Source organism: Ischnura elegans, chromosome 2 (genome assembly GCF_921293095.1).
Source record: "Ischnura elegans chromosome 2, ioIscEleg1.1, whole genome shotgun sequence".
Taxonomy (NCBI): domain Eukaryota; kingdom Metazoa; phylum Arthropoda; class Insecta; order Odonata; family Coenagrionidae; genus Ischnura; species Ischnura elegans.
In genome coordinates this window covers 104,698,071-104,721,468 of record NC_060247.1, presented here as the reverse complement: position 1 = coordinate 104,721,468, position 23,398 = coordinate 104,698,071, and the positions used below count along the sequence as shown (strand labels likewise).

General features: G+C 39.5%; 1 protein-coding gene and 1 non-coding gene across 4 annotated transcripts in view; both read left to right on the top strand.

The window, feature by feature from the left end:
- Nucleotides 1-23,398, top strand: part of LOC124154291 (protein Skeletor, isoforms B/C-like) — a 267,181-nt gene that overhangs the window by 93,567 nt on the left and 150,216 nt on the right. The gene's annotated exons all lie outside the window — the stretch shown is intronic.
- Nucleotides 10,855-10,938, top strand: Trnal-cag. The gene has a single exon. It is a non-coding gene; the product is annotated as a tRNA-Leu (tRNA).

The window sequence follows — 23,398 nt, the reverse complement described above, 5'->3', positions numbered from 1 at the left end:
GAAAACAGGTCAATATGTATGAATCTGGAAAGAAGAAAAGGCCATCTACCCGAGCCGAAATAGTATTGTCCACCTCTCCTACTTCTGCTGTTCTATTCTCTTCTCTCCCTCTACATCTCAGTCTTTCGTAGATCCACAGCACAATTTTGATCCTTGTTCTGCCTGGTGGCATCCGCTCATGGGGTGGCAATAAGCAGCCCTTTTTCATCTCTTCTTTCTTTAGGATGGCTTGTCTCTCCGTTCTTATTACTGCTGTCATATTTGGGAGCAACGAAGCTTCATTGAGATAAACGGAGTTATTCAATGATAGAACTTATTAATAAGATATATTTTAATACTTTTAAAATTATTTCCATCCATAAAACTTTATTTGGAAATTGATTTTGAAGCCTATTTGTATACTTTCTGCAACATTCTTCTCCTTTATAATCACGAAAAAAGAACAGAACAGTACGATAATCGAAAACATTGCCGGGCATTTTAATTTTTTTGTATGAATATTTAATTCGTTATATTTTTTTATTTTGTAGCGAGGAAAGTCCTAAGCCATGCTTTTACTGCGACTGTGCGACCTTGATTGATTTTATTCGCTATATTTCCGACACTTACATATATGTATGGTTCTCGAGCCAAATTCTCTCGAGCTAAATTATGTGTGGATAATGAGCTTCAAGAGGTGCTATCGACAAATGAACCCAAGACTTAATTTACAAATCCTTTTTTTGCCATATCATCGTGCTTGTCATTTTTATTCCTACAGCACAAATTTACCTCCTTTTTGCGCGCTAATTAACGTAGCATTCCCGTTAAGGCATCGGTGTTCCTACTCCTCGTGCAGATGAGTTGTTTACATGGCTTCTTCGTGTTCTAATTAAACGCTTCTCTGGATGATTTTTCGATGAATTCATAACCTTTAAAAACGAAATTTTTTAATTGCTTAAAAATATAAAGAACCATTCTGATCTTTGTTCAAATCTGAAAGCGTTATGTGTTGAGATTAATCACAGTTATAATTCATGTATTAACAGATACGTGAAATATTTATTTTATTATATCATCGAAATAAACCGAAAATTATTTTGTCCCGGTAAAACTTAAAGGAGATGGCTACTTGTGGCTGACATTTTCTTCGATGGCCGTGAAGAACAGTAGCCTTTTTTCTTGTGAGGCACGTTAAGAGGAGAAACAGAGAAACGGTATCATTCAACTTTGCTCAATATATCCTTTAATAAAGAGCTCAATAATATCTCCATTCGTAAAAATTATTATTTTGATTGTTAAGCAGAATTTGACCTTAACTATTTCACATTTATTCTATATTTTAAATTCTATTAGGCCAAGGAATCAATTCTATCGCCGTTACATTCGTAAATTCTATGAAAAATTATTTTTTTTGATTTGCTAGATAAAATAGAAATCGTCCTAAGCTCTTAACTGTCAATCAGAGTTCTGGGTCTTACCCATTTAAACAAATTGTTGATTCCGAACTGTCGAAAAAAATGTTTAAAAGGACACCACCGCACCACGTACTTAAGAGAGAATTTATATCATGAAGGTTTCATGAACATGATTTTATTTTTTATTCTGTAAAATATTTCAGATCTTTATCTAAGAAGAAATTTGACTTCAATTAAGTTGCTATTTCTTTTGACTACTTAGGTTATAATTATTAATTTCATCATTTTAGGAATTTTCTGACAGATAATCATAATAACTTTGTTTTATCGCTATCGCTAATGTATGATTGAATGTTAAGGATCGTTTATTATTTGCGGTTTTTGTATCGTAATATGTTATTTAAGCCATAATAGCCAAAACGCACCCTTGAGTGGTGATTCCTGTTCTGAATTAAGGTCAATCGTCGACGAAATTTGGCAGTGGAAGTGCGACATGATAGTGTCACAAAATGTGGCTCAAAACAAGATTTATTTATGGCTTTAGCTTCTGTTTCCTACCTTTTGTATTTCGCGACATTGAATTTTTATAAATTTTTATTTCATTGATTATGTCCACATTTAGATATAATGGAAGAAAGTTTGACTCAAAACACATGTATTTTCAATTAAAATGGTACTGGTATTATGTGCCGTTTCTTACTTTTTTCCCGCGACATTTCGCCTGATACCGTTGACTTCAATCCTGGGTGAGCTCTAGCTTCACACATCGAAACCGACCGTCAGGTTTTAGGACTGGGTGAGCGATTGATCACAGAATGTCTCCTGGTCTCTCTCTTTTTAACGGGGAAACACAAGCGTTCGGTAAGCAAATTCGGGTCTTTTTTCTCCCTCTCTTTCCCCTTTGTCCCTCTCTCTGCTGTGGAGACTTCTCACTTGAGCGCGAGTGAATATCAGAGCCTTTTTTTTCCACTCTCGCCGTTAATTTAATTTCCGAGCGCTCCCTATCCCACTTTCTCGCCCTTGAAGGCGAGGGGACATTGAATTTTTCTAATTTGCCCCCACTCCTTCCCTACCCCTCTCATACCCGCCCTGTTTCTTTGAAACGTAGGATCCTTAGGGGATGTGTTGGGAGGGTGGTGAAAGGTGAGGTTTCTCACGTCACGCCAGGGCGCCAAAATTACTCGCCTCCCATGTCTTCAAGGCCTTCCTCCCTGTATCCCCTCCCAACTTTGACCTCTCTCTCTCCCGCTGCAGCCCCGGGGCACTTCCAGAATTCTCTAGGACGAGTTCAACTCGGTTCTGCATGTGGCGTGTTTCCGTTCTGTTTCGTGGCACCAGTAAGTTTTTAACAGGACGCATCACTCTTGCTCATCTGTTCGTATTTTATTCTTTGCGACTCATAATTTATTTAAACTAAGATATCACGAATTATTGCGCCTGACAATGTGAAGTCAGATAGTGAGACTACGAATCGATTCCATTTTACGTGAAATTACTGCGGAGGGATTGAAAAAATTATCTTTTTGCGAATCTAAAAACTAGAAACTTTCATTGCATTTCAAGCTGCTCGAACATTCTAGCAAATCGTATGGAGTTAATCCAGTCCGTTGTGACATTGGTAAGAACCTGTTTATGACGAATCAATACAGCTGAGTATAACCTGCATGGAAATTTTCGATTCATGTCCGATCAAAACGGGATCAATATCGGGAAACGTACTGTTTTAAATTATGATCAGGAAGTCTGGTGTTACTTGATAGGGTTTTACGTGAGACCAGATCAAATTGCAGACGGGTCAATGAATGGGATGTTAATCAGCTCATTTCCAGATCGAAATTTATATCAGACATAATGTAAACAGAGAAAACTTGATATTGTGCCTGGTCAGACCAGATTTAGTTGCATAAAAAGTCTACAGGCGTGAATTTATTAACTATTTTATAACTCCGAACTTAATAATGGCTTCGTGAAAGGTTCTCGGGATCGCTAACGGGTCAGGAACTCCATAACTGGACATCGAAACGTCGGCAGTTATGCAATTCCTGACTCAATGGCGATCCCGAGAACATTTTATGAAGTCTAATCGCCGGGAAAGCACCAAATCTTTCTTTAGTTTTCTTTTAACTCTCACTCCTTCGAGCAACTTTTCTCTCTCCTCTTCCATCAATAATTCCCTAACAATATGAACATCATTATTTATATCAATCATAACATTGCATAGAGGAGACCATTGTCAATGTTTACTTGTTTCTCAGATATGAAAGTATTGTGATAAAGTATTGCATCTGCCACGAATGAAAAGCGATGGCGCGGGGGTTATGTGACCAGTTAAGTAGGTTTCGCCGTGACTGCCCATTACGAACTGCCGAAAATAATATTTAAAATTATACCTCTATTGCACGAACTTACGTAAAGCAATAAAGCACAAAGAAACTGTACACCATGGAGGTTAGTAAATGAGTGTGCATTTCAAAGAACATTTTACAGCAATTCTAGCGTTGACTATAATCAACGGTATAATTGCTCTAAAACGTATTTTTCTTCAGTTACAAAGTTAATGTGTGCTGATAACTAAGAAAGTAGTTTGTGAGGTAGTCAATGCGGATCATTATCATTTTCTCTTTCATATAAGTCAAGTAGTTTTCTGTGCTACTTTTTCATTTAGGAATATACTTAATTGTCAGCAAATAAATTATTGAGGAAAGTTAGTATGTCCGATGAATGTAAAGAAAAATAACTTAACAGTTTCGGAAGATGCATATTCTGGCTTTTACTCGAAATGAAATTCCAGCCTACAAAGATGGAGAATTAAAAGTAGGCCAATAGATTTTCTTCACACATAAATACTTGGACTTAGTCACTTAGCACTTGGAATTTACTTCGCCCTTACTTATTCTATTTTTGGATTCACCGGAGGAACAAAATAAATAGATATCTGGGCAGAGATTTTATTGAGAATAGTGAAAAAAGCTTATAGCTTGAAAAAAGTTCTTGGGAAGTGAAAATCAAAAGCACTGCTACTAAGCTCTAATAATCATCAACAACGTTAAACTTATTTGTCTACTAAATTACTATTATACATTATTTATTTAGGTGACACTTTGTATTATCAACTCCTTGACCAGTATATACCAATTCAATTTTAGGTTTTAAACTTTCTATCGTGTGGAAACGCCAAATGGAGATTTATCTCGCTAATATATCTTTAAGTAGAGATCTTAAAGTCAAATCTATCCTTTTCGAGATAGGGCTATTTTATAAAGACAGTTGGTATTTTGGAAAATATTTTAGCTGGTAAGCAAACAGGTGTATATTTTAAACTGAAGTTGTGACTCTTTTGGTCCTCACTGTCTTTGTCTCCTCAGGCTTATTTAAAGTTCAGCCCATCAATTTCGTTGGTGGATGAATGTATTTTTGGGAGGCGTAAAATAAGCTTCTTCAGTGGCGTAAATATGGGGGGTTGAGGGGTTGCATGCCCCCAAAGCCTTAGAGAAATCAAAAAATTATAAAAAAACTAGTCTGGATTTGACACATAATAACAGCCTCTGCTTAATGTTAAATTATAAGTGCCAAAATGATGTAAAATGCATTTCCAGGCATGTTATTTTTCAAAAACTTTCCTGAACTTCCTGTTTCTTGGGGGGGGGGTTGCCCCCTCTAATCCCCCCCCATCCATCCTTCCACCCCCCTAAAGGCCCCTAATTCCCCCCAAAGCATATCTCTAGTTACGCCACTGAGCTTCTTCATAACCAAAATAATCAACCATTAGGTCGGTTTTTTTCATGGATGGATCAAAATTCCGTATTCGAAGCCATCACTTTCAATTTACTCTAGGCGCACTCTCGGTTGAAACGGGAGCGAAGCGGCGATGCCTTCAAGGGGCCCCCGAATTAAAGCGTCCCAATGCTGCCGCGCCACCACCGTTGCCTGCCTCTATCGCTCTTCCCCGGGGCCGACCCCGCGTTCGGCCGATTCCTCCTTGGGGAAGGACGGCCTCTTGCAGCGAGAGTTTCGTGGACCGCGGAAAAATCTAATTAGAAAATGGTTGTACGCAAATAGATGCGCCCTATCGCATACTTCACGGCGGTGGCATTTTATCCTCGCATCAACCCCACATCTGACGTCATAGGTCAATATTTTCACGCGGTTGATTTTTTTTGTTGGTAGATATCACGCTAGTATATCTTTAATTAGAACTCTAAAGTGCAACTCATCCCTTTCGAAATAGGACTATTTGATGAAGACATGATATTCTGGGAAAAATATTTTTTGGTATGCAAACAAAGGGTGTAAATCAAAATAAGTTAATACCATTGTGGCTCTTTTGACCCACGCTGTCATTTACTCCTCAGGCTTATTGAGAGTTGAGTCACTCGATCTCTTTGATGGAGAAATATGTTTGATAGTTTTTGTTTGATAGATACTTAATGATATTCACGAATACGAATTTTCGCAACAGCGTATTTTTTTGCTGTTTATAAACGATTTTAATATTCCAGGAGTTATATACGAATTTTTCACAATATAGAAAGGTTTTGAGATCTTACGTCCACTTTTGTAACTGCGAAAAATAATGAAATTTCAACACCATAGAGTTACTATGGTTGAATGTATCTTTTGGAACAATTGCTTCGTGTTTTGATGCGGGTTGCTCCGTTAGTGGATCTACCCATGGGCTAATTTTGATAAGTGAAAGCAGACCTCATTCCAGACAGACAACCCTGGCGTGAGTTGCACACATTCAGGGTAGGGGGACTCATATCTTGCCCTGGGATGCCTTGCTCAACGAGGAGTTTGGGGGTGTTCCAAGGCATCACGCGGGATTTGAACCCGGGGCCTTTTGGATTACAGCTGATTTACCTACCGCACTTCCTACAATTACGTGGATAATACTAGTTAAATTGTATCAATATATTTGAATTCCCATTCGATTATTTTCTCTGGCATGCTTTCGCGCAGTTAAAGCCGAACCTCATGGAGCTCCTTGGAGACGATAGTAGCTGTGGTTGTGGTGCACGTATGGGTCTTTAAACTTCACTTTTACTAACGTTTGTCCATTTGTGCCTCGGGTTTCGATGAAAATTTCTACTATAAGGGTCTATATACAAGTTTAAAGTATACAGGGACTAGCCGCGGTGATAACTTTTACGGGAGTCACCCGCAATGCACAATCGTGCGAAAGATCCACAGAGAAAAAAATCATTCGCCTTGACCGGGATTCGAACCCGGATCCCCCGATTTCCGGTAGAGTGCTTTAGCCAGTTAAGCTACCGAGACGTCATTCTTCCCTGTGGATATTTTTGGACACTACCGGAAAATATGTGAACTATTATTTTTGGTTTTTTGCAAATAAAAACGTACCTTTAATAATTATATTCCTACCATTTCACCGCTATATTTTCGCAGAGCCATCATTAATGGCTTAATCCGCAGCTAAGACTTTGAGTAAGACACTTCATGAGTAAAAAATACATTAAATGTCCCTTTCTACTGGTATTATTGTTAAATTTAAACACCTTTACATACGACTATTTTTGCGCTGGCTCAACCGATTGATTTGAGAGAAACCGGATAAAAAAAGATATCTTATTGAACAAAAAAACACCCTGTTCTACCGAAAGGGTAGGATATAGGAGCCATGGGTTCGAATCATATGATGCCTGGTTCAAATCTTGGTGAAATCTTTGGGGACTTCTGCAAGTAGTCGTAGCGGGGAAATTTCCTGATCGGTGAAACTGCGTAGCGTTCCACAGGTGGCCGAGCGAAAGGAAATGCCATCCCTACCCTAAAATGTTACACTTAATATCCCATTGACTTAATACGATACGAACTATGCTATTATCTATTAAGCTGACTTACGGGTAAAATGCGAATGGAGTCAGTTTTCGTAAATTATGTGTACCTAAGTAAAATAATATTCATAAACATTTTTGAGTACTATATGACAACAAGATGAATAATAAGAAAGCATATTCCTGATGATGTATCTCTGCTTTTGAGGTAAAATATGCTATCATTGATTGTTCTCCTACTTTTATGGGAAATAACATGGCAGTAAGATGGAAAAAAACACACTGAGCACAAAGAATTGCAAAAAAATAACGGCTTGTTCTTGAGAATTTCTTATCATAAATTTTCCATAGGCCGAGTTGGATTCACTTGTATCGTGTATTCCATACTTCACATATTGAGGATGTGATTTTTTTTCGGGAAAGGATCGTTTTTTTCCTGCAATTATTTTACTGATAGCTAATATATATCCCCTGTCACTTTCTCATTATTATGGTCCTAGTTTGAATATTTCAATGAGGTTTTACTAGACTCAATGGTGTTACGTCCGGAATGAATTGAATTCAGATTTAAAGGACACTTCTTTTAAGGCCTAAATCAACCAAAAAAACATAATGGCATTTCAGCGAAGAGTTATTCTTCATCACTACCCCAAATAATAATTGGTGGTTAAATTTTTTAATTGTTTTGTGGAAGTAAGCTATATGAACCGAAGGCTATTCCAACTACCCTTTATTATCTTCTTTTTTACATTTACCCATCCAGTAACTCATCACTAATTTTGGTTTGCATAGGTAAGAGTAGAGCTCACCACGAACTAAGCCGCATTCCTGTGAATTGCAAACCTTGTGAGTTGAGTTGTTGATGCTGTTCCTTTCTCTGGTCCACCTCACAATTCGAGAATTTGGTTTTCGAGAGCCTGACCGTAGTTTTGGTGCTTCACCGGAATTTTGTACCCGGGAACCTTTTGATTAATAGCCCCACTCTTTTCCCGCTGGACCACATTTGTCCCCGAGAAATGAAAATCTGAAAAATTTCTCAAATGCAAAACATTCCGATAATTATCTCAAAAACTGTCTTTGAGTGTAGGTATTTATGTTTAGATGAATTTTTTTTAACATTTTGCATTAAATTCTTTAACACCTGTCCTCAAAGACGCTAAATAACGTTAAAAATTGGGATCAAGAGAAAGGAAAAAAACTCAATTTATCTAAAACAATTGAGTGGGTTGGAAGCCAAGGAGTACAAGTGATTTTTTTTCTCAACATAGTTAGGTAACGTTAATTGTTAGATTAAATACACAAAAACCTGGAAGCCAAGGAAACGAATGAGTCTCTGTTCTTTGCTGACATCGAGTGGAAAATCAAATGCGCCACTAAGTATCTAATTGATCTCGTTTGTTTTCTATACCTAATTTCTGTACCTAACTCTGTATATTAGAGATAAATCACTTGTACCCCTTGGCTGTCAACCCACTCAATTGCGATTTAAGAAAGGTAAAATTCGTGGTTACCATGGAGCGTTTTCGGCGAGTACTCGTCCAACTCCGGCGGCCGTGTGGTCCCGCGTCTTATAAATTTTTTATTTCGGCGGTCGCTCTGACTTAACCACGGCTCGCTCTCCATTTCCTCACCCCCCCCCCTTCAACTCCCCACCCCCTCCTCACTTTCCCTCGGACCCTGAGTGAGCTCTTCCTCCCTCCCCTTCCCCCCTCCTCCCCAACAGACAGTGAATAGATCGATAACACACCTCCCTCCCTTTCTTTCCAACCCACCCCAACACTCCAGCCACCGCCATTATGCCATCCATCCCCCACTCTCTCCCCCACGTGGGCGCCTTCTCAGTTTTCATTCCGCTCTTTTATTTTGACGGATTACTATTATTTAATATATTTATACTTATTTATTTATTTATCCAGACGAGGTAGAAAAAACGCGGGTTGATTTAAAGTTAATTTTTAATTTTAGGAAGTTTTAATGTATGCAACCTGTACCAATTTTTGTAGTATGAACATGGAACCGAAAATGCGCCAAGCCCAAATAATAGAAACGCCAACATTTTGAGGTAAAGTGGGAATGCTGGAAATAAACGTTTATATAATAATAATCAAATTTTAAGAGTGGATAATATGATTTCATCTCTTGTTAATAAAGTTCGGTCCTGTATAGTGAAAGAAAAATGAACGAGCCGACGCGACGTAACATTCTCACTCTTCCTCAAATATATCAGTATGACATGCAAAATATGGTGCAAATTAAATAAAGAAAATTAGATTTCTCAAATTAAAGCATTATCAGTAAAATAATTTTCCTGTTTTCTATTAAGTGTAAACTTTTATTTTGATATAGTATGTAATAAAATGATTAATATTAATCACAGTTACTCTATAGAACTTCTATCACATTGAAAAACTTAAGCAGGGAAATAATGGGTAAACTTCCGAGTAAAAATATTACGCAATCATCATTACCAAATTTTGCGGCTTTTTGCCTAAGCAGAAGACGGGACAACTTAGTTGGCCACATTTGAGGCATGTTGCCGTGATGAAGACAATCGTAGAAGGACAGATGGAAGGGAAGAAGAGCAAGGGACAGCCCTGAATGAATTACATAGGACGGGTTATTAAGGATGTGAAAGAGAAGAAATACGTTGGCTAGGAGAAAATAGTTGGCTACGAAAAGGCTAGAGGATAGGAGAAAGGAATGGAGATCTTCGTCAAACCAATCTTCGGATTGATGACTTATGATGATGACGGCTTTTTGAAGTTTGTGTTCACCATGTTCACCAACAACGCATCTCACTTAAAGTTCGTATTATCATTGCGTGGTCACTGAAAAATTTCGACAATGGGGAAAAAATGATTGAAATTATACTCCCAACGTGCTTGTAAATCAATAGAAATCAGTCGTTATTCGACCTGTATAGTCTTTACTTCCATTATCTTCGATTTTTTTACTCTTCTTCAGAGACATTATGTGATGGGCGGTCTTGGCGAACTCGAACCCACGACTTTCAGATTGGCATATGAACTTTTTTCTTGGAATTGAGCGCGAGATCGTTTTTAAGTTAAAATTTGTTGGCACTGATTAATGTGTTCGAAAATCAATGCGATGGATGCGAGATAAATGGTGAAACTGGGGAACTCGTTGCCTTTCCACTTAGTGCTTAATCCCACTCTTCGCGAAGATAATCATCGGCATCAAGCTTTGCGGAGTTAATCTCCCACCTGTTTTTGTCTGTGGTCGTACCCTGGGCCGGCGTCACTGAAGTGATAAACCGGAGCGGAATCAAATCTGCGACATTCTTAAAGCGCATAGAGGTATTTTCCGTTACATATCTTCACGATATCCTACCATCTTATTATACGAGAATAGTTGGTATTATGAAATCTCCGATCTCACGCACGTTAACTGACCCCTATGTCGTAATAACCATTATAAGTCGAGACTAAAGGAATTTCTTGTACTCTCCCTTATGAGGCCGCGCTGTGCTCTTAATAGAAATGAAATGCTTTATTTAAAGGGTGATATGGAGGTAAATTACTTATTAGGTGTCCTCCATTTTTTTTTAAAGCCTTGCATTTATTTTCAATAAGTCCAGCTTGAATTGAATGTTTAGTTAACCTAAGCAATTACTATTTTTTTTAAATCCTCATTATTAATGTCATGTTAGGATGGCCGAGCGGTCTAAGGCGCTGCGTTCAGGTCGCAGTCCGGTTCTCCGGGCGTGGGTTCGAATCCCACTTCTGACAATTATTTTTCACCTTGTTTTCAGGTCCGACAGAAACGACAGATTATGAGAATTTTGCCGAACGAATGGGTATAGGATTACGTTTTTGCGACGAGCAATAATAGCGACTTTAATAATTAATACTAGGCTTAATTTCGTTTTTATATTTAGACGGTTGGTGTCATAACACCCCCTGCCACACGCTTATTTAGGCGGATTGCAAGGTAACGCGTAGGTGTAAATGAAAGCGACTCCGTATTGAAAGGAAAAAAAATGTTGGCCCCAATATGACCTACTCGGTTTCATTTCGCTATCAGCCGTTTTGAAGGCGAGTTCCAAAGTCGTATTCCGCGGTGGGAATGAGTGATCATTACGTTCCCTTTTCCCTTCAAACTCCTCGCCTTCCTTCTTCTTTCCCAGCAGCCCCTTCTCAAGCGCGGATTCGCCCGTATTTATTTTTTCCTCCATCATCATCATCACCACCAGTCTCCACTCTTTCCTCTCCCCCCACCCCTCCACTTTCCCCTCCCGATCCGAGATCGATCGTAATAATTGGCGGGTCTCGACCTTCACTTGTCGGAGAGATGAATACGATACGCCGCGGATCGAGGGATCACGCTCTCTTACGGAACGTTTTAGACTTACGTCGCCGCGTCACTCCATTTGTTTCTATATCATTGCTTCGCGAAAGAAAAAGACCAGCCTCGAGATCTGCATCTGCAAGATTTTCAAGATCGGATCTCAAAAATCGGGAGAGTCAGGGGCTATCAAAAGATAATATCATCGGAATTTCTGAGAAATTCACTCAGTCCATAACCATTGCTTTAAGCAGGGGTTGGTCTGAATAGGCGAGGGCAGTCCTGATCTCAGACGTGTGGATTTCATTAATTCAGGGCATGGGGATCATTCCTTGCTCTTGAATATCCACCTAACTGAATTTCGAGGAATTTTTATTGACTGTTGCGAAATATTTTCTGAGGACATTCAACCTGGCATTTGTTCATTTTTAATGTTATCACTTATATGTCAAACACTTTGATTTCAGGAGGAATTGGTGTAAGTTTTCGAATTTAGGTTCTCCAGTTTGTAGATGGAGAAATTTAGATTACATTTGCAATATAGATCGTTGGAAATTCTGAAATCGTTTCAGCTCTGACTTTTCTCCCGAAGAATATTTATCAAAACCGACGATTTTTATCTTGATAATGTCATCCTTTGCCGAAACTATGGCTGATCTTAATTAATCTTCTTATGAAAAGAGTAAAACCGAAATAAATTCAAAGGTTGCGACTGTTAAAATATTTATACTCACCAACGTTACCTACAAAATATGTAAATGCCGGTCTGAATTATGATTGATGCATCCCATAGCACAAAATTCACGATGATTATAATATGCAGGTAGTGTAACGTACAAATATCTCCTCTTCTTTTACTTGTTCGCGTGTTAAAAATAGAAACTGGAGTCAAAATACTTAAGCTAAATAGAGAAAGTACTAACATTCGGTTCAAAAACATAAATTAAGTTGCGGAATAGCAATATTAATACTAAACCGTAATATTTTATTGTGCCCCATGATTTAATATGATCTTTTTATGTTATTAAATTAATACTTATTTAACTGAGAATTTTAGGCTTAACTGTGTGAAACCTTTCCATTATGGAAAATCAAAGAATAAACTTTGTTAGGTTCACTAATGCATTTGAAAAAGTACTAACCGAGTGTCATAACATACTGATTACATCGTTCAATCTTCCTATTTTTACAAGAAGGTTTATTAAAATCGATCATGGTTTCGTCAAAGGGTGGCATTCGCTAGATAAATATCGTCGGTTTCGATAACTATCAATGGTGAAAAAGCAAAATTGAGGATGCGCCTATGTTCTGAAACACGAGTTCTACTTTTTCAAATATATTAGTGAACCTAACAACGTTTATTCTTTCATTTGCCGTAATAATTTTATTCGACATTAGGCGTGATCTTTAATGAAGGCTTTATTTTTTTTCACATGAGATATGTTGGCACGACTTATTTGTTTCGAATTGAGCTATCACAGTGGATCTTCCGTAAATTCAGTTGTCCCTTAAATAATCCGATAAAAAAATGAAATCGGAACAGATCTTATTTCGCACCTATTTCCTCCCAGCCCTTTAGCGACTCGTGCCGAATCCACTGCTTGACAGGGAATCCATGCATCTGTCTCCGTTCTCTCTGAGGAAGACAGCCCGCCGCGGGGCGGACGGGGAAATCCCGGGGAAGGCACGACGCATTTACGGGACCCGTCGACGTACACTCCCGTATCGGAAAATGTTAGCGACCTTCCATCCCCTTCCTTCTTGCGAGTGGTGTGAGCGGTAGACAGCTTGTTTTCCCCCGTGTTCGACCCACTAAAAGGAAAAAGCAGATTTCTTTTTTCTCCTCCACCTCCTCTTTTCCAAACTGTTTATTTTCCCTTTTAAAGGATTGGCGGTTGTTTTGATCGGTATGTTCTCTGACGTGGTATTCGATTTTTTAGTCCCGGTATAAAAGGTTTCTCTCTCTCACTCTCCTTGTCGTCAAAAACTTTCGGAGAATTCTTCCTCCCACCCATTCTCCATCGGAACGTGTGTTTTATTTATTTTTTAAAAAAACTTTTCTCCAATCCTTATTGGAAATGGCAACCCTCTCTCTCACTCTCTCTCTCTCTCTCCTCCACTTGTGAAGCTTGCTGGGTGTGAGCTTCGGAAAAATTTCCCTTTACTGCTGCATTTACTCCGGGTTTTTTTTCGGGTATTTTTCCCCCATTCCACCCCATTTGATGCCACCCCTTTTTCCTGAAAGTCGTGACCGTATTTCATCCCCTCAGGCATTCCGTTCATGTTGTGGTTTTTTGATGACCTAAATTTCGAGAGGGGAGGAGATTCGCCCAACCCCATTTAACCCCGTTTGCCAGTCCATATCGCCGATTCTATGCCCCGAAGGTCGCGGATTCGAGTTACCTCCGTGCTATCGTTAGCGGTATGATTTTCTGGTTTGAGAATTTCCAAGAATTTTGCGTTGAAGGCGGTAATCAAGGTGACAGCATAAAGGAGACCCATTTCCATCCCATGTAAGGCTCATTTCTGCTGCCAATTCGGTCGCGATTTAATCGATTTTCAAAAATGTCCACGACGCGGTGATGAGTACAATGCGATCCACTTTTTTTTACAATACTTTGCAGCATAATGTTTGTCATTGCGAGGTATAGCTTTAAAAAGTTATAAAATTGATAGATCACATCGTTATGTATATAAATTGCGGATGACACCCATAATTATACCTTATTTACCCGTAAAACTTGGATCACTATCTTCGTCTGCGAGATGAGTGGCGACATTTGTGAACCCATTTAAATGCGCGGTGGGTAACATTGCATTTAGAGGCCGACTTGATCTTCTTTTGTAATATACGTGGTGGTGACCCAAGCAGTAGATGACATCCATCGCATATCTAAATAAGGTTGATGTATCCAAAACGCATTGTTATTACACGATGGATATTCTGACAACGTTACATACTTAAATCCTATTTGGAACATCGATGTCGCGTTGTAAAAATAACGATACATAGATATCCAAGTTTTAATATCCGAGATATTAAAAAAATTGTTGTGCCAAACAGTATCCATGGGTAGCATATGTTCTGTATAGAACTGAAGAGCACAAACGCTTTCTTTGTGTATTTGTGTATCTGTATTACCAAAAACTATAATAAGGACACACAATATCTACTGATTAGATGTTATGAAGATATATAAGAGATACTGTAATGTAGAACTCCATATCCACTGTTGGACATTGTTGCAACATTGTTTGGCGGGCCCTTTGGATATTTGACGGATATTCGTACAACGCATTGGATCAACACGGCTATTTCACGGATCACGGGCGCAACTAAAAATTGAGGTTTTTTATTTTACAAAGAGGCTTTAGGCACAACTAATTCTGGGGGATCTAGGGGTATGGAATACTCACCAGGGTAAGGGGGAGGTGCGGGGACCTTCCCCAGAAAATTTTTAAGATAAATGTCTCAAACAAAGTGAGTTTTAAGGCTTTCTGAGGGATTTTTTACTAATCCTTACACTATTCTATAAGTAATATTGATCCAATTAAGTAAAATGGATTCAACTTAAGCATTTCTGTGAGTTCTGGGGGGGGGGGTTTATTCCCCAAAATCCCCCTCACTGCGGCACTGGCACGAATATCATATGTTAACAATGAAAATGTTGTCTGGTAGTTATTATGATATTGATTGCTGACTGGGAAAGGATGCTTTTGAATATAATGACTGGATCACGAAATAATGGGAGAATTTGATGAAAATCGCTGATTTACTTTGCTCGCAAAATCAGCCTTCACTTCCTGGTAACTTTTAGTGCCCACCTTAAAAGAAGAAAGAATGCCTGCTCTTGTTTTGGAAGACCAGTAATTTCCTTCTGAAACAACGCATGTATTCAGTGTGAGAGACATAAAATTTAATTTCTTTGCGAAGAGAAGATTAATTGTTATTTTTGTAGTATAAATTGATATTTAAATATTGGTATGGAGCTGCACATTTTTCACCTTTTCTCTACGTAAAGCTATTTCGAATGATGTTTTATCATTAGGCTTTTCTTTAGGAATTGCCATCGAAAAAACTGTGCTTAGTATCGTTCAGCTAAAGTGATAAAAATTTGTTCAATACATTTTGTGCTACAAGAGTAAATTAATCAATCCCTGATGGATAAAAATTTTATTTACTACCCTCCCATTGATGCATGAGTGTTTTTTTTAATCGTAATAGGCTTTGAAAATAAAATCACAGTATAGTGAGGCTTCTCATTTACTTTTATGCTTTAAAATTAATTTCGGTAGAATGCATTAGTATTTGCTTATTCTTGCAAAATGGTAGAAATTAGCATGCATAATGGCTTTGATTGTATAATAATATTTATTCACATTGGATTTTATATATTTTAGAGAGTAATTCCTGTCATATGATTCGTAAAAAAGTAATGTTGCTGTAAAATTTTCAAAAAATGCATTTTTATCCGGCGGCAATTTGTAAAAAAAAACTTTTTCAGTCATAACTGATGAACTTTAATCCATTTAGATCAATATTTCATCCCTCTGGATCAGGCCGTTATCCACCTCAGCGAGTATCTATCTCCCTTTCCGAAATCAAGCGATGAGGCGTGTCAGTTGGCTGGTATTTATCTCCCATTACGGTGAAGGGCGGGGTAGTAAGAAGTGGGGTGAGGGCGGTTGAATTCATTTTGGGCTGTTAATTAAGCGTGGGAGGAGTGTAGTGGGGGGTGGAGGGGTGGGGGAGGGGCAGCTTGTCCTTCAAACTCTGTGGAGGGGAGGAGGCCACTTGTATTGTTCCCTCACGAGATGGATAGGGGGGATGCGGAGGGGGTTGGGGGTGTGGGGGAAAAGAGCAAAGGGCGTCTGATGCGGCAAAGTGTCCCTCGTGCGTCCATTGATTCATCGGCTGAGTGCTCCCCTCCCTCTCCAGTCGCAATCGACTTGCCTCAACCCCCGCTGCATTGTCGGCGGCCCAAATTTACACCTACGTATCAGGCATACCCCTCAGGCTATCACGTGGGAGTTGGGCGGGGGATGCTGCTGTTGATGATCATGGATCAAGATTGAAGATAGCTTACATAATGGTAGCATGAATGTAGTTATTCTTACTTGTATCCTTCTCCACCCGAAAATAATATTTGAGATTCTTCGTTAAAACATTCGCGGGTACTAGCCATGTTAAATAAAAACTTTTGGGCTATGTCGCCGCGTCAATTTTTCGGTGGCCCCAACGTTTCCCGACCGATGCTGGTCGATTTTTCAGGGGAATATATTGAACCAAAAATTGACGCGGTGACGTAGCCCAAAAGTTTTTACTTTACGCAAACAGTTGAGATATTCGATGCATGGGAAAATTTTCCCTTTATAATGTTTCACAGGAAGTTTGTCCTTTGCCGCGCCTCGTCTCCACTAAATTCGACCGCTTCAAGCGTGATATAATAGCAGTTCGACATATTGAAATAAATGGAATAGTTGTTTTCTTGCACATTTTTTAATGCGTACAATGCAAATATTGCTGATATATACATGAATTGCCACGAGAAAAAATTTCCTTAGACCGGGAATTAGTTTCTGATTTCCCATGGTAATCGTACCAAGGCTCATGGTACTAGATGTTTGCTGATACATTCTGCTTTATATTATAATATATATTTATATTAAGCTATATATTTTCGTTATGCGGGTCCTATGACAACGAGCTGTGATATCGGAAGTGATACGAAAGGCGACTGCGGGAGGGACCGCGTGATTCACAAAAATGATCACTAGAGCGATCACTTTTGCCGTCGCGAAAAGCGATCGCTGTAGTGATCACTTTTCGCGACGAAAGAAAATGATCGTGTGATTCAGGCTTAAGTCATGGACTAAAATTTTAAGAAGCATTGCTTAGTGAGCTGTAAAATATTGATTCGATAAATTTCATGATCTTCTCACTTACTCAACACCATATAGGTATAACAGTGGGTGTTTACTGTAAGTTAAGAGTACTTTACCTCGCGACTTATCAGCGAAGCATGCGGTGGTGACTTACCGTTCCTCCGGCAAGAGTATAACTTTGTTCTTTCGCTCTCCTTGGGAGCATTGTCGCGCAATTGTTAGAGCGCTCATCATCATGTCCCGATGCACCTCCGTGATAACCATCCACTCCTTCCCCTCTTCTCAGGGTGCGGCGGAAGAGGGTGTTGAATGGGTCCAATTGACTGCGCTCGAGTCCTCATTCCTTTTTTTTATTCACTTTTCTTATCGCTTCGTTTAAATGCTGCTGGGGAGGGTATGAAAGTGGGGGAAATTCGTCGTTGTGAAGAAGGTTGTTGACGCAGTCAATCTAATCAAACACACACTCACACTCATGCACATTCACTCTCCTCACATGTTATCGCGATCATGTTCAGATGGAATCTTAGGCGAAATATCGTTTTTTATATGTGGGGGAGGGGGTTTACCCTGTCCCCCTCAGCATCTTAGCCTCCCCCCCACCCCCAATTCCTTCCTTTTCGTTTGCTCTCAAGGACTTTGCGAAGAATATGCACACCGCCTGCCAAGTACACTCGCGAGACGTCCACTTCTCTCTTTGGCTTCACATGCATATGCCTTCGTCCCTTGTCGCAGGCCGAACAGTCTCGGAAGAGAGAGCTAGGCCTTCCTATACCTTAGAACTCGGGCGTTTTTGGTGAGTTTTTCTTTTCACGCCTCACTTCATTGAGGAGGTCGTGTTTGTGAGGTGGCTAGATTGTTTTTCCCACCCTGTGGGTCCGGGTGCAAATCCCTGGAGCAGCAGAGATTTCACGGAGACTGCCCGTCATATTTTTCCAAAGATGTTATCAGCGTCGTAAAGGAATCTTCAACTCCAAAATAAATCCAAATGCGATGATGCATGAACTCTTAAAAGAAGTCTAGAAAGTAATTCATACATACATTGATATTTATCCGTTATTTAATTTAATACATTTTTCAATTACTTGAATGATTTATGGACGACAAGTAATCTAAGAAATGCCATATTTTACCGAAAAAAAAACAAAACAAAACTAAACATCTCATCGGTAAGTAAAAAATATCAAAACTTATCTGCAGGTATGCCCTACACTTAAGACGTATAATTTTTAAGGCATGAAAACCTGTAAATAATTAAAATAACTTGGTATTAGTACACACAAATTTAATACAAACCCAGTGGTTGGCACCAGGTTCATTCATAAAGATTCAATTCCCGGGTTGGTAATTGTGTCAAATTTTTGTGAGCTAAAACCATGTTTTTTTAAGTAATGAATATCGCAAACTCCCACAAAGGTAAGACGGTACTAAATTTTTTAATGAATTTAATTAAATCATTTCTTGCCTACCGTGGTGACGCCAACATGAATTAGAAATTTTAACAAAGCATTAGATGAGACAAAACACAATAAAAATATTAAAACTAAAGAAGAATGAACCGGAGAAGAGGGAAAAACTTTCAGTTAGCTGGCAGATGGGACAAAGCTTATGAGGTGACATTGTTGCATGACAAGTAAAAAGGATAGATGGAGGTAGGGAGTGAGTTTACGAGAGAGGAAATATAATAATTAAAGTGGGACGAAAAATTTGCAATTATAATTGTTTCAAACAATAAATATTTGAACTTAATTAAACGAGAACTTAGAGCGAGAATAAACAATACGATCGCGCAGTGTCACCCATTTTAATATTATTCGTTTCAGACAATTTTAATCTCTATTTCATGCAACCGTAATAATTTAATGCCCTTAAAAATTTGAGATACTCGAGAAAAATCGTTTTTATGGTAAGAGTAGAGCATCCTAAAAAATTTTTACAATGTCATAGCTCAGTAACTAAGGAGTTACTACCCCATGTTTATAGGACAAAAAATGCTTAAAATTTACTTCCCTGCCACCACCTGAAGCATTAAAGATTCCTCCTGATACACCCTGTATAGAGGTGAGCGCTTGGTTCGGGATATCCTGGGAATAAAATATTTAGGCTTGGACGTTGACAGCAGCAGGAAAGTCAAGAGTGGAAGCATTCGAAATGTGGTGTTACCGAAGAATGATGAAGATAAAATAGATTGACCGTGTAAGTCAGTGGCGCAGCGAGGGGGGGGGGGTTTGGGGGATAAACCCCCCCCCCAGAGCTCAGAAATTTTTAAAAGTTAAATCTATCTACATAAACTTCGGAGGGATATTTTATTTATAAAATATCCCTCCGAAGTGAGTTACATAGGACAGGTTATAAAGGATGTAAAAGAGAATAACTATGTAGCAATGAAAAGGTTAGCGGATAGAAGAGAGGAATGGAGAGCTGCGTCAAATCAATGTTAGGATTGCTGACTGAGAATGATGATACTCGATAGCCTAGATTTTCCTATGCATGCGTTTTACCCGCAGTCTTTTTCCTTTTCCTTCCTCTACCTACCTGCGTATTCTGCATACGCTTCTCCTTATGTCTCTTTATCTGTCCCTCTCCTCTTCCCTCTCAGTCCTCGTTCCGCCTCCACTAACTCACTTTCCGGCCCTCCTCTCAATTTCCGAAACTGCTTCTCTTCTCTCTCATACCTCCACGGACACAATGGGGGTGGATTGTGTCGCACCCTACCCTTCCTCCTTAATCGTCCACCCTCTGGAACACCCCTGCCCTCTCCACAAGGAGGAAAAAAAACTACCCCGCTCCCCTTCACCCCATCTTAGCACTTCCTTCCTCCTGTCTCCCACACTCCCCTCCCCTCATTTCCCCTCCCCTATTCCCCCCTCCCTCTCTCTCTGAGTGTAGTATGCGATATTCCATTTCCAATATCGATCCGTCGCGTGTGCGAAAGAAAACATCTAGTTCGTGTCCATGCATGACGAGGGAGGGATGATGGGACGTGTATCGAGCGATTTTAGGCGATAAGTGCGTGTCTGGTATAGAATCGCTCGTGGACGTAACTTTCCCGATCGTATTCCTTATCGGTGTTGCTTCATCGGCGATCGACCGAATTTTTTTTCGCTTAGCGACGATTCGCAAGCCAAATTTGTAACGGTGGTGTCTTCCATAGACAACAGGGTCTCGTCGTCGTTTAAGTTGACCGTTTAAGAGTGACTGCGTGGTGGTGAAAAATTAATGAACTTAATTGCCGTGGTCTCCGCCGATTTTGCGTGTTAAACGAGCATAACGAAATGGAGACCGCTGTCGATGCATTGCCACTTAGGTCGAATTTTAAACTCTTTTCTCTTAAATTGTGGTATATTGCAAATATTTTACATATTTCAAAACGTTTACGTTTTTTGTGTGCCTTCCTCTCCCCATAATTGGCGCTTTTGTCATGGTTTCAAGTTACAGTCCCTGGCAGTGAAACATTAATACGTCACAAGCGCCTAAAATTATTGTGTTAATATTGCCAAACTCATTTTTTGTTTCTAATTACATTATTAATATGAAAATAATGCAAAATGAATATGCTAGCTTCCTATGAACATCTGAATTTATTTTCGCGTGGAAGATTCCCGTGCGTAGTGATTGGCAATTAATTTTTGTCCCTCACTTTCTAGTTATTTGTGTTTGCGCTCGCCATTGTAAACTTGCGGGGATGTTTGTAGCAGACACAACATATTCTTATCTTCTACATGGTCTGCTTCGTCTGACAAAATGAGACACGCCTTTATGTATTTTGCGAGCTCCCTACAATGTATTACGTTTTACCATAGAGTAAGTATCTACTTACTCTATGGTTTTACCTATTCATCCCTTTTTCCATACAACTCATATTTTCACCTACTGTGAGTACCAAATGGATTTAATTCCTTCGCAAAGTATAAAAGAGCAATCTGATGTAAATCAATGAGATCCACTATATAATTTAAATCAATGAGATCGCAATAATTTCATTTTCATTGTAAAATGAAATTATTGCGATATAATGGAATTGCCAGTTATAAAATATTTTTCTTAAGATATAAAAAACTTCTTCCCCATTCAGGCGTACGCTGACTATCTTTTATACGCGTCTTATTAATCATCCGAGCAAAGTTTTTAAGTCATTCCAATATTTAAATACCCGTATTTGTTTCAGTTGAAAGCATTATTGAATCAGAATCATTTTATAATACCTTTTATTTTTAATCCTAAAGAAAATAATCCTGACCTCGTAAGAGCTTGCCTTTCATAAGGACGTAATTGCGTTTTTTGGTAATTGATTCTTCTAAGTCAGAAAAAAATTTCCTACCCACAGTGTACTCTTCATTTTGGGGAGAAATGGTGGATGCTTCACCTTTCCCTTTTTTTGCCCTCCGGATGGAGAATTTCATCAACGCGTCTGACTCTCGAAGAAGTAATGCTATTTACGTCGGCGTACAAAACGGCGCTGTCCAAATTTTACGATGATGTCTCAACGCCGTGAACCACGGCGATATTACGGTGAGTATGCGATCCCGGAGAGAGATCGGGCCTGCCCATAACCTTACCCTAGTCCTAATAATGTGCCCACGTCCCCGTCGAGGACGGTAGAGTGGAAGGGGGAAGAGGACACTGGCTAGTTTATTACAGGCAATCACCGTTGATGGCCGAATTTGTGAGGAAGGCTCCTGAGGAGCGGGCGCAACTGATCCCTGTCCATCAGCGACCCCTACCGTGACTTGACCCACAAGTGCAACCTCCCTTGAACACAAACCCCGCCAACCCTAACCCCAGTTTATCTACCCTCTCGCCCTTAAAATGGCGCCCCTGTACGCCCGTTAATGAAACACTGTCCTCCACCCTCTCTTAAACGGCCGTAATCGGTTGTTTGAGCGTTCCAAAATCCCTTTGGGGAGGAGGGTCCATCGGACTACGTTTAGCGCATTATGAAAGACCGGCTCGTGTCGTTGTTTATCAACGATCCCCGAGGAAGGGGGTTTTTACTCTCGTCGCCTGTTTGGAATAGTTCATTTTGCGCCAGATAATTCTCTCGTTAAGTGGACGAGAGGTCGCCAAAGTCCCTTTAAAGACTTCTGAGTTGTTAAAGACTTGCGTGGAAGTTTATTTTGGCCCGTGTGACGAGTTTTTTATCGCTGTTAGTTCGAAACTTCATGATGACAGACTCAATTGAAAATTTACTTGCATTTATAAAGTCTGATATTGGGGAATACTTCATTTAAAAAAGAACCTACATCAGGATCTAAGTTACGTGCATTAAGGTGGAAAACTAGGGGAGTTGATTATGATATTTTAGCTAGTCAGGTAAATGAAACCTCCTGGGATTCAAAATATTAAATAAATAATTTGTGTGTACTTTTTCAATCTATTTTATCCCTTAATATATACTATTGTTCCGATTACGAATTTAAAAATTATAAAATTGAAGTATAGTCACGTAATTGTTTGTGAAATAAAGAGGGCTGTTTTAATTTAAAGCAATTAAAATAAATTTTAAATGTAACGAAAAAAACATACATTTTCCTGCGAGAATGTCGAAATTTACTCTCTTTTCTCTGCGTCTCGAATGAAAAATACACCATATGTAATACTGCTGACCAGCCTATGACTTGAGTTCCTCTCTTTCCTCCTGTACTTTTCCCTTCCCGTCTACGAGACATTGCCTCTGCCTGCGTAGGCATTCCTTCTTCCACCCACTCCCACCCACTTTCCCCCTTTCCTCTTGCACCTCCTTCTTACCTAGAGTCAGCAGCGTACTTTGTACCCGGACGCGCGAGGTACTGACGACATCGGGAGCCAATGAGGGCTTCGGACCACGTCACGAGGGGGACGCCGAGTGGCGAGGTACTGTTGGCACGCGGCAGTCGCGCCTTCCTTCCTTCAGCCGAATCCGTTGGTCGCCGCCCCTGGCGTTTCAACTGGTGTCACGAAGTGGGATTTTGGCTAAGGAAGGGAACCAAGGGCAATGACAGTCAGACAAACGGTGGATAGCGTTTATTGCGTTCACTCTTG